The 15,457-nt window shown below is 33.2% G+C and overlaps 1 long non-coding RNA gene and 1 pseudogene across 1 annotated transcript; both read right to left on the bottom strand.

The window, feature by feature from the left end:
* Positions 1-2,225: 2,225 nt before the first annotated feature.
* Positions 2,226-3,765, bottom strand: LOC128177442 (uncharacterized). The gene is made up of 2 exons (XR_008242832.1): positions 3,710-3,765; positions 2,226-2,765 (listed from the first exon to the last, which is right to left on the bottom strand). It is a non-coding gene; the product is annotated as an uncharacterized LOC128177442 (long non-coding RNA).
* A 1,117-nt stretch (positions 3,766-4,882) lies between these two features.
* Positions 4,883-12,153, bottom strand: LOC128175560 (serine/threonine-protein phosphatase 5-like; annotated as a pseudogene).
* Positions 12,154-15,457: the final 3,304 nt, after the last annotated feature.

Raw genomic sequence — 15,457 nt, 5'->3', positions numbered from 1 at the left:
TACCCTGACATAGTTTATTAGTGGCTGGTTGTGAGACTTACCCTGATATAGTTTATAAGTGGATAATTGTGACACTTACCCTGACATATTTTATTAGAGGCTTGTTTTAAGACCCACCCCGGCATATTTATGAGTAGCTGGTTGTGAGAATTACCCAGACATAGTTTATTAGTGGCTGGTTGTGAGATTTACCCTGACATAGTTTATTAGTTGCTAGTTTTAATACTTACCCTGACTTAGTTATGAGTAGCTGGGTGTAAGAATTACCCTGACATAGTTTATGTGTAGCTGGTATTGAGACTTACCGTGACATAGTTTATTAGTGGCTGGTTATGAGACTTACCCTGACATAGTTTATAAGTGGCTGGTTGTCAGACATACCCTGGCATATTTATGAGAGCTGGGTGTGAGAATTACCCTGACATAGTTTATTAGTGGCTGGTTGTGAGAATTACCCTGACATAGTTTATTAGTGGCTGGTTGTGAGATTTACCCTGACATAGTTTATTAGTTGCTAGTTTTAATACTTACCCTGACTTAGTTATGAGTAGCTGGGTGTAAGAATTACCCTGACATAGTTTATGTGTAGCTGGTATTGAGACTTACCCTGACATAGTTTATTAGTGGCTGGTTATGAGACTTACCCTGACATATTTATAAGTAGCTGGGTGTGAGAATTACCCTGACATAGTTTATTAGTGGCTGGTTGTGAGACTTACCCTGACATAGTTTATTAGTGGCTGGTTGTGAGACTTACCCTGACATAGTTTATAAGTGGCTGGTTGTGAGACTTACCCTGACGTAGTTAAAAAGTGGCTGGTTGTGAGACCTACCCTGACATAGTTTATTAGTGGCTGCTTGTGATACTTACCCTGACATAGTTTATTGGTGGTTAATTGTGAGACTTGCCCTGACATAGAACAGTAGTGGTTGGTTGTATGACTTACCATGACATAGTTATGAGTGCTTGGGTGTGAGAATTACCCAGACACATTTAATATGTACCTGGTTGTAAGACTTACCCTGACATAATAAATGTGTGCTGGTTGTGGGACTTACCTTGACATAGTCTATGTGTAGCTGGTTGAGAGACTTATCCTGACATTGTTAATGAGTAGCTGATTTTGAATCTTACCATGCCATTGTAAATGAGCGGCTGGTTGTGAAACTTACCCTGATATAGCTTATGTTTAGCTGGTTTTGAGACTTTTCCTGACATAGTTTATGTGTAGCTGGTTGTAAGACTTACCCTGACATACCTGATGTGTAGCTGGTTATGAGATTTACCCTGACATAGTTATGAGTAGCTTGGTGTGAGACTTACCCTCACATAGTTTATGTGTAGCTGGTTGTGAGACTTACCATGACATAGTTTATGTGTAGCTGGGTGTGCGACTTACCCTGAAATAATTTCTGTTTATCTGGGTGTGAGACTTTCCCTGAGATAGTTTATGTGTATCTGGTTGTGGGACTTACCCTGACATAGTTTATGTGTAGGTGGTTGTGAGACTTACCATGAAATAGTTTATGTTTATCTGGGTGTGAGACTTACCCTGAAATAATTTCTGTTTATCTGGGTGTGAGACTTACCCTGAGATAGTTTATGTTTATCTGGGTGTGAGACTTACCCTGACATAGTTCATGTGTAGCTGGTTGTGAGACTTACCCTGACGTAGTTTATGTGAAGCTGGTTGTGTGATTTAAAGTTGAGTTTTAAGTGAGTTACAAAGTTTATAATGCTTAGCTATGTAAACATTTTTACATTTTGAATGTTGAAGTAAAAATTCCAGTTTTAGACCATGAATGTGTTAAACGTTAGAAATTGTTTATTTATACTTGAAGTGATTAAGAAGTGACTGGAATATTGAACCTATGTAAACAAAAACAGGGCCCAAGCCTAATTTACATGACAAAGAATTGTGACCCCTGTATTTGCTTATAAAACTACGACTGACTCTTAAATTCCATTTGATAAATAGAAATGCACTCCTAAAGCATTGTTAATAATAAAAACAGAAAAATAGATTTTGACCAACATCGTGACCATGCCCCTTTAAAGCAGGGACCTACGGAAACCGACAAGTGTATTCCAATGACACCAATTGGCCTTCACATATCTAGCTGCAGATATACTATATATACTATCACATATCTAGATCTTACAGAGTTCTGAAACTATGTTACCAGACTTGCCATTTACTATTAAATCAGAAATTTTTACCAAATGATTCACACTGATCTCTTTATTCACAAATGCATTGTCATCCATGATGGCATATAATACTATTCTATTAAAGAAAAAAGATCAATGTTTATAGTTTATTAAAACTTGCAGTTCCTGACAATAAAAACATCAGCTGCCACAAACAGTACTGACATAGTAGCATCTATATTCAAGTCCAAGACACAGGTCTACATTTTAGACCGGTACACACCAAGCGGGTAGTGACACCACCGCGATATAACAACCACTGAACTACAGCGGTGCTACTTCAGGCGTACACATCACTATGTACCCTCAGTACATACAACAAAGACAGTCACATAATCAGATTACATGTATATAGGATGATATTGAGTTCTGGTATCCAGGGTTTGCATGAGTTTGGTGATTGGCGTTTCCTTCCATTAGCGGTCTCCGTGATTTCTCTGTCACATCGTGGTTATACAGTGTTCATTTCACAGGCTTAGAGTCAAACTCCTGCTGACTAAAACATACCAAACAAACTGTTTGCATAGGCCATAGGTTTCACATTCGGATGTGGCTAAAACAAAATGAAAAAAAAATATGTAGAGATTTATTAGTCAAACCATTTAATGAAACGGAGAACTAAATTGGTCTTGAGTAATATTAAATTTTTTTTAAAAATTTCAAATTTAAAACAAGAGGCCCATGGGCCACGTCACTCTCCTGAGAAACAATACATATAATAAAATTAGCTTAACGGAGTCATAATACAAACTATCTGGACAATGTAGTATAGTACAGGTAGATCCTGTATAAATAAAAATCTATATTCCCCCCGGATAATCTTATGTTTATTATCATTTGTCCCTTTTCTAACAGGATGATTTTATAGTAATATCACATTTTCAGCATTGCAGTTCTCAAAAAGATCCTAAACAATTGTCTATGAATGGCATATAAACCTACATCAAACTCTGACCCCTTGTGAGGCCTAAGAATTGTCCAGGGGCCAAAATCTACATAATTTTAAAGAATCACCTGGCTGATTAGTTTCTGAGAAGAAATTTTTATGAATTTACTCTATATTTTCTTATGTAAAATTTGACCCCCCATTGTGGCCCCACCTTACCTTCCAGGGTCATGACTTTCACAACTTTGAATCTACACTACCCGTGGATGCTTCCACAAAAGATTTTTGTAAATTTCGTACAGACAGATGGAGACAAACAAAATGTGATCAGAAAAGCTTACTCGAGTTTTCAGCTTAGGTTAGCTAAAAATTACTGCACAAACTACAAGTTCTATTACTTTAATCTTAAATTTTACATAAAATGTCCTGCCTTATGTTTGAACATATTTGAATGCCCTTCACCCTGGGATACTTTGTTTCAAGTCAGGAGAGTGGTAAAATGGGTTGAATTTGACACTATTCAATCAGGAGTGTCATCTTCCTTTGACAGCTGTTTTAATATCTTTGCTATGACCTGTACTCAATGCCTTCAAACCCAATAGGGTGCTTACCACAGAATCAAATGATGTAAACTTTGGCGTCAAATCATCTCCAGTAATTGTCAGAACCCTATAGTGTACCTACCACAGAATCAAATGATGTAAACTTTGGCGTCAAATCATCTCCAGTAATTGTCAGAAAGGCTCCTTGGTTTCCCATTGTATCACTGTCACGATGGCATCGTGTAAGACGCAGCAAATATAAAGTATATGTATGTCAAGTTAGCTCTGAAGAGATCACATCATATCAAAATACAGAGGAGCCTATTCTATTAAAAAGTATTAGATTTTATAACCAACTTTAATATTCCTACCTATAACAAGGGTATAAAGATTTAAATACATCCTACGAATTAAAAATATCCCATTAAACAATCCTACCAATTAAATATATCCCACCCATTAAATATATCCTACCAATTAAATACATCCTACCAATTAAAAATATCCCACCCATTAAACAATCCTACCAATTAAATATGTCCTACCAATTAAATACATCCTACCAATTAAATGCATCCTACCAATTAAATACATCCTACCAATTAAATATATCCAACCCATTAAATATATCCTACCAATTAGATATATCCTATCAATGTTTCAAGCAAAATGAAAAGTCAAAGGTAGTAACTCAGTGTAATGTAGGTTGATATTGAATGAAGCTAAGGATACTTTGATTTGACTTCTCCTTCAAAGCCGTACATCTGATTCATCGTGACACTCTCGTGGTTACCTGTAAAGACACAACACCCATTCATACATGTTAGTTAATGCCTGAATCTTGTAAGTTGCAAAAATACATGTTTTTTTTTTCCTTTTGGATATCAAACTCTTGCTTGTACGTTTTTTATCTGCTCTTAATTTCCAAACAATTCAATTTAGAGCAGAAAAGCCATCTGAAGTGGAGAAAACTCATTACATCCCGTAAGCATTTCTTTATCTATGATTACCTCTTGCCATGAAGAAATAATTGGGATACAGAAGTTTAAAACAGAACAGGACGACGACGCACTCCACCGAGAACGATCCTCGGTCCACAAAGTCACCGTTAAATAACTCACAAAGGTCAAGGTCACTGATTCACTCATTAGAACGCAATGACGTTATATACAGAGGCGTGTATGATGCCTGGTGTTTTATCATCACACAGAATTACATGCTCGTTTAAAAAAATACTTATCTTTAATACTGTAATAGTAATACATGAATATCATATGAAAATGAACAAATTGATTCAAGAAAAATGAATATCAAAATTTCTCATACACTAACTCCAATCTTTATATTGACATGTAGATATCTAAAATATTAGATTTAAAATGCAAATTACTGGTATCAGTGATAAAACAAACGTTAAGTCAAGGATAACAAATTTTGGAAATTGTCAAATTTATCAGAATGTTTGGCAAGAATGAAATTTTCATCAAAGTCATAGTTTATACCAAATAATGATTATTAAATCATATGAAGATTTTTATAAAAAGATTATTTAATGATTATAAAAACATTTTACAATATGTAGAAATTTAGCAGCCAGCTTCAACTGCCATCATCTTCATGGCAAATTGGCATTGATATTCTAAAATGCTGGTTAAGCAAATTGCGCCATAGTAAAATTTAGAATGATATAGAGCCCTCTTGACTCTCACCTTTGGCACTGTAATGTCCACTAGACTAGGCTGTTTTATAAAGAAGTTCTTTATTTCAACCAGGATCTGTATAAAAAAGAATAAATCAAATCACATTTAGTACAATCTGGTAGTTTTGCATCCACAATTGACTCATTTAAAAGTAATAAACAGGATATTCATAGGTTATTTATGCAGGTAGGAAAAGGTATATATATATATTAATTATTCTTACCTGATAGGCATATTTTCTGTGGAGTTTTCTTCTGCTCCTTGAAGGTTTTCATGAGATCCGTCACAAACTTCAGAGTGACTCTCCCGTCTTCAAATCGCGGGCATTGGTAGTCGTCTTCAATACCTAGACAGAGTTTAGGTATTAAATTAACACTCACAATAGAGTGTCAGGCAACTTTTACAAAATTGTATGTTGAATGCTCCAAATGAAATGATGAAAAATACCCAACGCAAATTTTTTTATTAATAATCGGAACATAATTGGTATATTGTGTCTTTGAAAATCTAGCTGGTTGCAAATCTGTTTTCATCTAATTTTTGGTTTATATTTTTATCTAATTTTTCCATTACTTAAACAAAAAATATTTTTTCTACTTATAAAACCTAAAGTTTAAATACTGAGCCCGGAGAGGGCAAACAATTTTTTTAAAAGTGTCATCAAACAAAACTTGACATGGAGCCACACAAAACCCCTCAGAACCACGCTTACTCATGGAGGCCAGGTCAATGCTCTCCGCCACGCGATCGCTTTTTGGAAAGCCTGCATTTGGACGATCTTCTTACATTCGTTGAACTTGGCCCGTGCATCCTTGCCGTTTGGCCGCACTTTTACAACCTGACATTAAAGACATGAGGTTTTATTTTTTCAGTAGTCAAAGTCACATAGTTAAAATTATGATCTCACATGTGAATGTAAATAATGTTCTTACTGATTCAAAATCTTTGAGTGCCACTTTAACTTTCCGAGAGCCATGTTTGCTGATTCTCTCCCGTAGTAAGCCTGTAAAACAATACAGAATTCTCATCAAACAATCAAATGTGTAATATACTCCTTAACATTATTATCTGGTATTAAAATAACAAGATATCTTAAACACTCTTATAATTAGGAATGTTAATCTTGTTAATAACAAGATACCTACAAAATTAAAAAGGCATGCTTGCATTTATTTACTATATCTGCACAAACAGCACCCAAACATTACTACCCAACTGGAGAAGTAATTTCAACTCAAACATCTATGCATTGCCCTTAGCACGTCATTTAATTACATATCACGTATAAAGTTTTGGGAAAGCTACAACTATTGGATTTTTCAATGTGTAAAACAAAGCTTTTACCTATTAAATAAGTAGCAGTAGTTTTCTCATTTTTTGTTAATAATTACCATGCTTAATTTTTTCACAAAGAGAATTGTTTTAAAAACAATTTAATTTTAATTTCTTCATTCTTACCGAGACCAGTATTTAGAGGTTCGTGGTATGACACGCCTTTTCAAGTCGGCGAGCAATGTTTATACACTGCTTATGCAGATAGAAGTAAATAAAGGCAAACATGTTATAAATGGTTTTGTAGATATATTATCCTACAAGAGAATGGCAATAAACACTTGTCTGCTGCTTTTCAACTGAAAGCAAAACTGATTGCAGTTCATGAAAAGGGGTATCGGTACTATACATATTCCAAGTCGAATTCGGAGTTATATACCTTGTATTGTTATCATACTCTGGGGTAAACTTTTTCGCAGGAACAAGTGCCTGTGTACATTAAAATAATGTAGAAACTAGCCAGTCTTAATTACATGCATGACTATGTAGCTGTAAGACTCAACAAAGTTATATCTGGCTATGAGATTTCTTTTACACAAATTCTGTAAAGCTACATTTTAACCTTACCATGACATAGTTTTCACCACAAAGCTACAGTTTCCACCATAAACCGCTAGAGTATGTGACCTTGACATACTTATTTTTATCTGGTTCAAAGCTTACCTTGATTTAATTATGTTTATCTGATTTTATAGCCTACCTTGACATAGTTTTTGTCCAGCTGAAGAGCTTTAGAGGCATCACTCAATGCATTGCCGAAGCTCTCTGTCTTGATGTGGGCAAAGCTCCGATTACCGTAGTATGCAGCCACATAGGGGTTTTGTTCTATTGCTTGAGAGTAGTAGGTAATGGCCTGGGAGTAATCCCCATCTGAAGCATGAACATGGGCAGTTATACAACTGTAACAATCCAACAATAAAATTACATACTACTTATCAATGAATAAAAGATCATAAATATATAACTTTGGCTTGGAATGTAAGTAAACTGTTTCATTAGTGCTTTTTCTGTCCTTCTCTGTAACACTTTGTTAGCGATCAAAATAGTTTATAAGGATATGATTTGATTTGAACAAATTTTTATCAATTTTTATAAATTGATACATATTGAGTAAACTTTAGTGTGTTAGTACAATGTCAAATTAAAAACTCTGAAATTGATGAAAAACATATTTCTTGATTTCTCTATCAAATTAGAAAAAGATGGGTGGACAAGGCGTGTAAATTGCCCATACACGGTCGAACAAGCCACTGAAAAATTTAAATATCAAAAAATCTGATATTTTAAAACAAAAAATCATTTACAACATTTATATTTAACATATCATTAATTTTTAACATATAAAAATGTTCAATACTTGGAATATGATGACTCAGACAGGCGTATACACCTGCAAATACTGTCATTTTTTTTAGAACTTCAAGGTATTTTCTACTATAGAGTGGGTCTGTGCTCCATATTTCTCTCATAGTGTAAATAAGGTCTATTGGAAAACGAACCGATTTTAATCAACAAAACGTGGAGAGATGACGCACTATACATTAAAAATAAGTCACACACTATATTTAAACAGCCTACTTTATTGTGTCTGAAATGGCCCAATGGTTAGAGTACCTGACATAAGCTATCCTTATAAATCTAGGCCTACTGTTTTTATGTTATAAGTTTGATACCACCAAAATTTCAGGCAATATTTTTTTTTATCTTTTGTTAAAAATATTAAAAACTGAATATAGTTAGAAATTGTGTTTTTGCAAACTTGTATTATAATATATTTGAATAGATTTAATTGAGAAAAATTAAATTCAAAATTGTATTTCACTACTAAACCGAATGGACATTTGCGCCATCTTATTCCCCATCTTGTTTGTAAGTATTCTTTTTTATAAGTAAATGTATTTTGATCTACTGTCATTTATTCTTTTAGTTTATTAACCCCGACTTATTCGGTATAGTCTTTAACTACAGTTTTCTATTGTTCGTTTACCTATACAAATGTATACAGTCGGGTATCTGAGGAGGAAGACAGCTAGTTAAATTACATGTGTAGCAACGTTTCCTTGAATCTTCAATTTGTCAATTTTGATAATATTGTTTCATTTAGTTTAAGTTTAGTTTACCATTCATAAATTTTTGAATAATGTTGTTTTCACTTGAGTAAAGCTTTAATCTTAGGAAACGGACAAAGTCAGTCATCATAACAAAATCATACACAACGTGAAGTACGGACAAAAGCCGGTATATACGGCACTGACCTGCTACAATCTCTAAATTTGTAAAACAAGAGACATTTATTTTTAAAAACTGTCTTTCCTGGTACGAGCTTGTCGTTACTGTTACATGCAAGCACCATATGTATATAAATAAGTTGCCTTAGGTTCGGTTGCAACGGTTTATTTATATGGAAAATTAATTTTTTGTTATACCACTCTTTTATAAAACTCAAAAATCATTTTTAATACACACAAGCATAATATGCACAGAAAATTAATGTAGATTTTCTTTTTAAAAAGATGAACATTTTTAGAAGAGGACATTATGAATATAACAATGTATTTAGTTTATTTCCCACCACTGAACGTAGAGAAGAAAATATTTATTTGTATACATTTTTTATAAAGTGGCAACATTTGCCCAACCTCAGAGGTCTGAATCCCTTATTCAGAGGCAATTAATTTAGCAAGTAAGGTAGAGGGCTTCATGGACACCATAATCTTGCATTCGGTTGATCAAAAATTAATACTGGAGACTCCAGTCTGGAGTAGAGAAGAACATTTTCTTGGATTTAATTCATTTTCGCTAAATGGTCAAATAGGCATTAACGGAAGGGCCATTAATTTCACAGTTTAGGGCTATCTAATTTTTAAGAAGAGTTAGAAATGTAAAAGCACAATAAACAGCGTACAGACATATTGTATAATTCATTAATTTTATATTGATGCAGCATATAAATGTACATACTTTCATTGTGAATTACTCTTTAAAAGACTTTCTTTTCTAATAAGTTCTCAAAAAAGCTACAAATTGTCACATAACAAAAAATAATAATGTTTAATTTGGTACACAATTTGAAATAGGCTATGATATTAAAAAAAACCCAGAGAACTCATATTGTTTTCGTATAATATACATGTTTACACATGTTTGCACAAAAGAACACTGGTGTGTAAAACATAAAAACTGGTATATGTCTTTTTCAAGTTCAGATAAGGCGATGCTAGCAATTAAATTAAAAGAACATGTAATACCCTGCCATATATTTTTATTGAAACATTCTTTACATACTTTTCCGACTTTGAGAGGTCTCATTTTTTTAAAAAGAAGTACTTAACATTTTAAATGTGTAATTTCTATAAGCAACATTAGAGGTAATATCATTTTTTTTGAATTGTACCTTACAATTGTTTCCATAATATAAACCTATAATTATGTGTTTACACATAATGTCTAACTGCACAATCGTACACAATTTTGACCCTATGTTTTTGACATTGTCACAATAAAAAATAAGATATTCAAAATTTCAGTTGTTTCTTGACAATAATCATAACAGTTGTTTGGTCTTAGCTTCTTCCATGACTGTGGAAGTACAGAAGAAAATATTATAAATTAACGTGCATTTTCACTATGTGGCAACATTTTCCCAACGTAACAGGCCGGAATCCTTGATTCAGAGGCCATGGATTTCTTAGTTTAGGTAGAGGGCTTCATGGACACCATAATCTTGCATTCAGTTTATCTAAAATTTATATTGGCGTAGAGAAAAAAAATCTTAGATTTAATTCATTTTCACTAAACCGCCATATAGGGATATTGACCCGGCTCTGGGGCCTGAACCCCTAAGGGAGGGTCCATTTATTTTACAATTTAGTTTTTAAGAAGAAGTTAAAAATGTAAAATTGTTAACGGAAGACGCACAAGGGACAATGGACGAAGGCCGGTTGCAATAAGTCTCATGGGTGACATGTGACCTAAAAATAGGGTGATGTATTTAGGAAATTTTCTTCTTCATAGGAACTAAGAACTAGGAGCCGATGGTGTTTTTAACATTGTTTCACATAGAAAAAGAAATCACCATTACTCTTCCCTGTTTCATTTTCTTGGCGATAACTTCTTTTTTCCTCCACTTTAACTTGGTATAAGTTTGGCTTGAAATACGTTTGATTTTAACATATTTATTTGTTCTTAATAGTAGGAAAGAGTTTATTTTTCAATATTTTAGTTAGATCAGGCTTTTGTATTTATTCTTTCTTTTAGTACATGCATTTGGATATCCTATTAGTTTGGTAACCCCCACTTATTCGGTATAATTAATTACTTTGACGACAGTTTATATTGATATGTTTTCTCTACAAATGTGTACAGTCGTGTATCTTGAGGAGGGATTTAGCTTGTTTAACTATCTACTTTTTCCTGAATCTCCACTGTACATCATTGTTAATGTGTTTGTGTTTTGTTGATTAATTTTCAAATAGTTAGTTATAAATATTGTTTTATTTAATTCATTTCTCGATTAAAGTGGTTTCCATATCTTCAAAGCTTAGTTCATAACGTAGAGGGCAAATTCATAAAAAAAATTATACATAACGTAATAAAGTATTGACAAATGCCTGTATATATGATACGGCACTGACCGCTTTATTATCTACATTGGTAACAGGAGAGATATTGCAAAATACTGTTTTTCCTTGTACGGTTTTGTCGTTCCTGTTACATACATGCATCATAGGTACATGAATAAGCTGTCTTAGGAATAGGTGTCCCGGTACTTTTATTTTAAAATTACAACATTTTTTTACATCATCTTTTGTTAAACTAGTTTTGATCTTATTGTCCTGAATTATTTACGATAAGCTATGGAAAAAGTGTCAAACTGTGTTGTCTGTCATATTGTACAGTACTAAGCTCTAAAGAGCCTCGGGCGTCCAATATTTGACAGAAAGGGCAGTTTTGATTCTTAACCATTACTGTCAATTCTAATCAAATATGTGCAAGCTAAATTTTTATACTTATTCTAATGACTGTTAAATGATAATTAAAATTTGTTGGGTCCATTACAAAAAAACGTTGAAATGATACTTATTTTACTTGTGTTGCTTGTGTTTTGTGGTAAAACACAAAGGGTCGTTAATCTTGTTTCGTTTACTTTGAGTTTGGTTTATTATTCATTAAAATACGAAGTAACGTTGTGCTATATCTATAAAGGGTAATTCTTAACGTAGAGGACATATTCAATCATGAAAAGAAAATTATACACTGCATTAAGTACTGACAAAAGCCTGTACAGTATTAATACGGCACTAAATCTCTCAATTTGTGACAAGGGAAACATTTTTGTTGTAAAATACTCAGTTTTATTGGTACAGACTTGTCGTTCCTGTTACATGAATGCACAATAAATTCATAAATAACTTATCAGAGAATGGGTTGTTTTAGGATTGGATGCGCCGGAGTAAGAAAATACCCTTTTCCCCTAGCCATCCTCCCTGAAAATGGCTATATGCCAGTTTCCGGAACAATGTATACATAGACCCCTCCCTTCCCACGGAAATCTGGCAATATACTAGTCGAGTTTTTTTATTTCTTAAATCCAAATTATTTCCAAAGAAAGCCTACGATATAGTTGACTTGTTTTATTTTGTCCATTCCGGTCATTATGGCGGACCATCGATGGCAGTATTTTGCACTATCTAAGATACATAACGACGGGCAATAAATTTTGACTTCTTTCAAAAACAACCAATTTAAGGTAAAACTGTACAATACTTTGATTTTCAAATCTTCCGTCTTTAGCGACTAAACGCATTGATAGGATGGGAAACTGCATGTACATGTTTTGTTTTGCTAGGTGGGGTTTAAAAAGTATGGGTAAGAAACACCATTCATTATGTGGAGAAAAAAGTTGTTTAACATTTATAAACAAAATCATACGGGCAGATATGTTTTAAGCAGATCATATTTTTTAAAAAAACTAAAGTTGCATGTATATAATGAAATTTTTTTATATGCAAATTGACTTACATTTTACTTGTTTTTTTTCGTTCTCTGAATGCTAATTCGAGATTTGTTCTGCCTGTTTTCAATTTGCAACGTGAGTTGGAAATATATTATTTTAATATATTATATTATTAAAATATATATATATATATATATATATATATATATATATATATATATATATATATATATATATATATATATATATATATATATATAATATTATTTTTAAAATGATGCCATAGCAAACAGAATTTTTTTTTAGATGTAATAATTGACGTATTTCCGCATTTCTAATTTCAAGTGCAATTTTATCTGATCAATAATTTGTCAATAAGCCTTTATTTTTTATTGATTTAAAAAAAATATGGTCTCTTGTTGTACAGTATGACGCATATAAAATTGTTTTCGTTTGTTAGAACCCTGTGAGCTAGTTTGCTTTTGCAAATTTTCTTCTTTGAAAGACTGAAATTATATTGATCAAAACTTTAAAAATAAAAGTTTCCGATTTAAAAAAGTTATCTAGGGTATCACGAGCGTCTTTTAGTGACGTAGGCAATTAACGTGCACTGTACATAAATATAAGTGAACTATGTAAATGATGCGCCAGTTATACTAAGCTTAAACTCAGGAAACATAATGAATTCAAAAAGAATAGGTACTGCTTGATTATCGTAAATGCATCTGAGAAAAAAATCAAATCGTGTCCGTTCTATGAACTTTAGGTAGATCCTTCCATTGATTCTCTAGCAGATAGATAAACAAATCAGAGATATACCCTGAACAATATTGCTCGAACAGATGGATGGACAAACGGACGAGTGATTTGGGTTTTTTTAGAATGCTATAGACATTTTTAATTTACAAATTTATAACATATGCATGTGAATGCATAATATACAATACCTTACAGCATGTATACCCGCCATACAGTTGCATTTTCTACGTAATTGATGTGGTAAACAAAAAAAATTAAAAATAGCCACATTGAACGTAGGTACTATAATGATAATTGTTACGGTACTCAACAGAAATAATAGTATCATTCATTGATGATTTATGAAAAGCTGAACAGACAATGCATTGACACATTGTAAAAGTTTCATGAATCTTGCAATAATGACAGTTAACAAGAGTTATAGATCTTGCAATTTGCCTAAAATGATCTGATTTATCCAGAAATTTTATAAACCAGTTAGAGATTGCCATACAAAATTTATTTGAATTTTAATCATAATTGGCTTTCCATAAATATTTTTACCCCCTTTCTAAAGAAAGTTCGGGTATATTGTTGTTACCCTGTTCCGTCCGTCCGTCCGTCCGTCTGTCTGTCCGTCCGTCCGTCCGTCCGTCCTTCTGTCACGTTTTGCTTTCTCAAACTGCTCTTACATCTTATAAACCAGCAAACTGAACTCTTGGAGTTTGATTTGGGGTATCATGTTGTTTTGTAAAAAAGTTTCAAAAATTCTCTGTTAGTCTTTTGGGTCAAATAATTGGTAAAAAATGATTTTTTTTTATTTTTTTTACAAAAAACCTTCTTCCTCGAACTCCTCCTACATTTTCAACAGTAGACAAATCATCTTTTGGAATATGTTTTAGGGTATCCTATAGATGCGCAATAAGGTTTCGAAATTTTCAATTTTGTCCTGGGGGTCATTTAATGGCTGAAAAATGACGTTTTTTTTACCCAAAAAAAAACTGGTTTCAAAAACGTCATTTTGGGGGGCAGTAGCCAAATGATCTTCTAGAATATGATTGGAGGTGTCATATTGAGGTGTGACCAGGTTCCAGAATTTTTTTTTTATTAAGGGGATCAGTGGGCAACAAAAAATAACGGTTTTTTTTTGCAAAAAAAAGTATGGTTCCCAGAACTCCTCTTACAACCTTTGGAGTAGATACGTCATCTCTTGGAATATAATTTTGGCTGTCCTATAGATGTGCAATAAGGTTTTAACAATTTAAATTTCCAGGGAGTCAAATAGAAGTTTATCACTAAAAAAAAAACATAGATCCAAGAGCTCCTCTTATGATTAAATGGGTAGACACATCATATCTTGGGATATGATTGGGACTGTCCTATAGATGTGCAATAAGGTTTTAACAATTTAAATTTCCAGGGAGTCAAATAGAAGTTTATCACTAAAAAAAAACATAGATCCAAGAGCTCCTCTTATGATTAAATGGGTAGTCACATCATATCTTGGGATATGATTGTGACTGTTCTATAGATGTGCAGTAAGGTTTTAAAAATTTTAATTTCATCCAGGGAGTCAAAAAGTAGCAGAAAATTGACGTTTTTCACTTTAAAAAAACATAGATCCTAGAACTCCTTTTATGATTTAATGGATAGACACATCATATCTTGGGATGTGATAGGGACTGTTCTAAAGATGTGCATTACGGTTTTGAAAAATTAAATTTAACCCTGAGGCCCATTACCTACATACCTTTTGATGCCCTTTAAGGATCAAGAATATATATATGGTTAAGGGGTGGGGATCTCAACCGTTTTCGAGATATTCATGCACTTCCTGTTCGAGGGGGGTCATGACCACCCCCGAGGCCCATGATCTACATACCGTTTGATGCCCCTTGACACAAGGAACAAGAATATGTATAGTTTAAGGGTGGGGATCCCAACTGTTTTGAAGATATTAAGGCACTTGCTGTTTGAAGGGGTCAGGACCACCCACAGGGCCTATGACCTACATAACATTTGATGCCCCTTGACATCAGAAACATGAATATATATGGTTTAGGGGTCATGATTATAACAGTTTCTGAGATA

Source organism: Crassostrea angulata, chromosome 3 (assembly GCF_025612915.1).
Source record: "Crassostrea angulata isolate pt1a10 chromosome 3, ASM2561291v2, whole genome shotgun sequence".
NCBI lineage: Eukaryota > Metazoa > Mollusca > Bivalvia > Ostreida > Ostreidae > Magallana > Magallana angulata.
The sequence above is the reverse complement of the archived record's forward strand: the minus strand, read 5'-3'. Positions and strand labels throughout refer to the sequence as shown.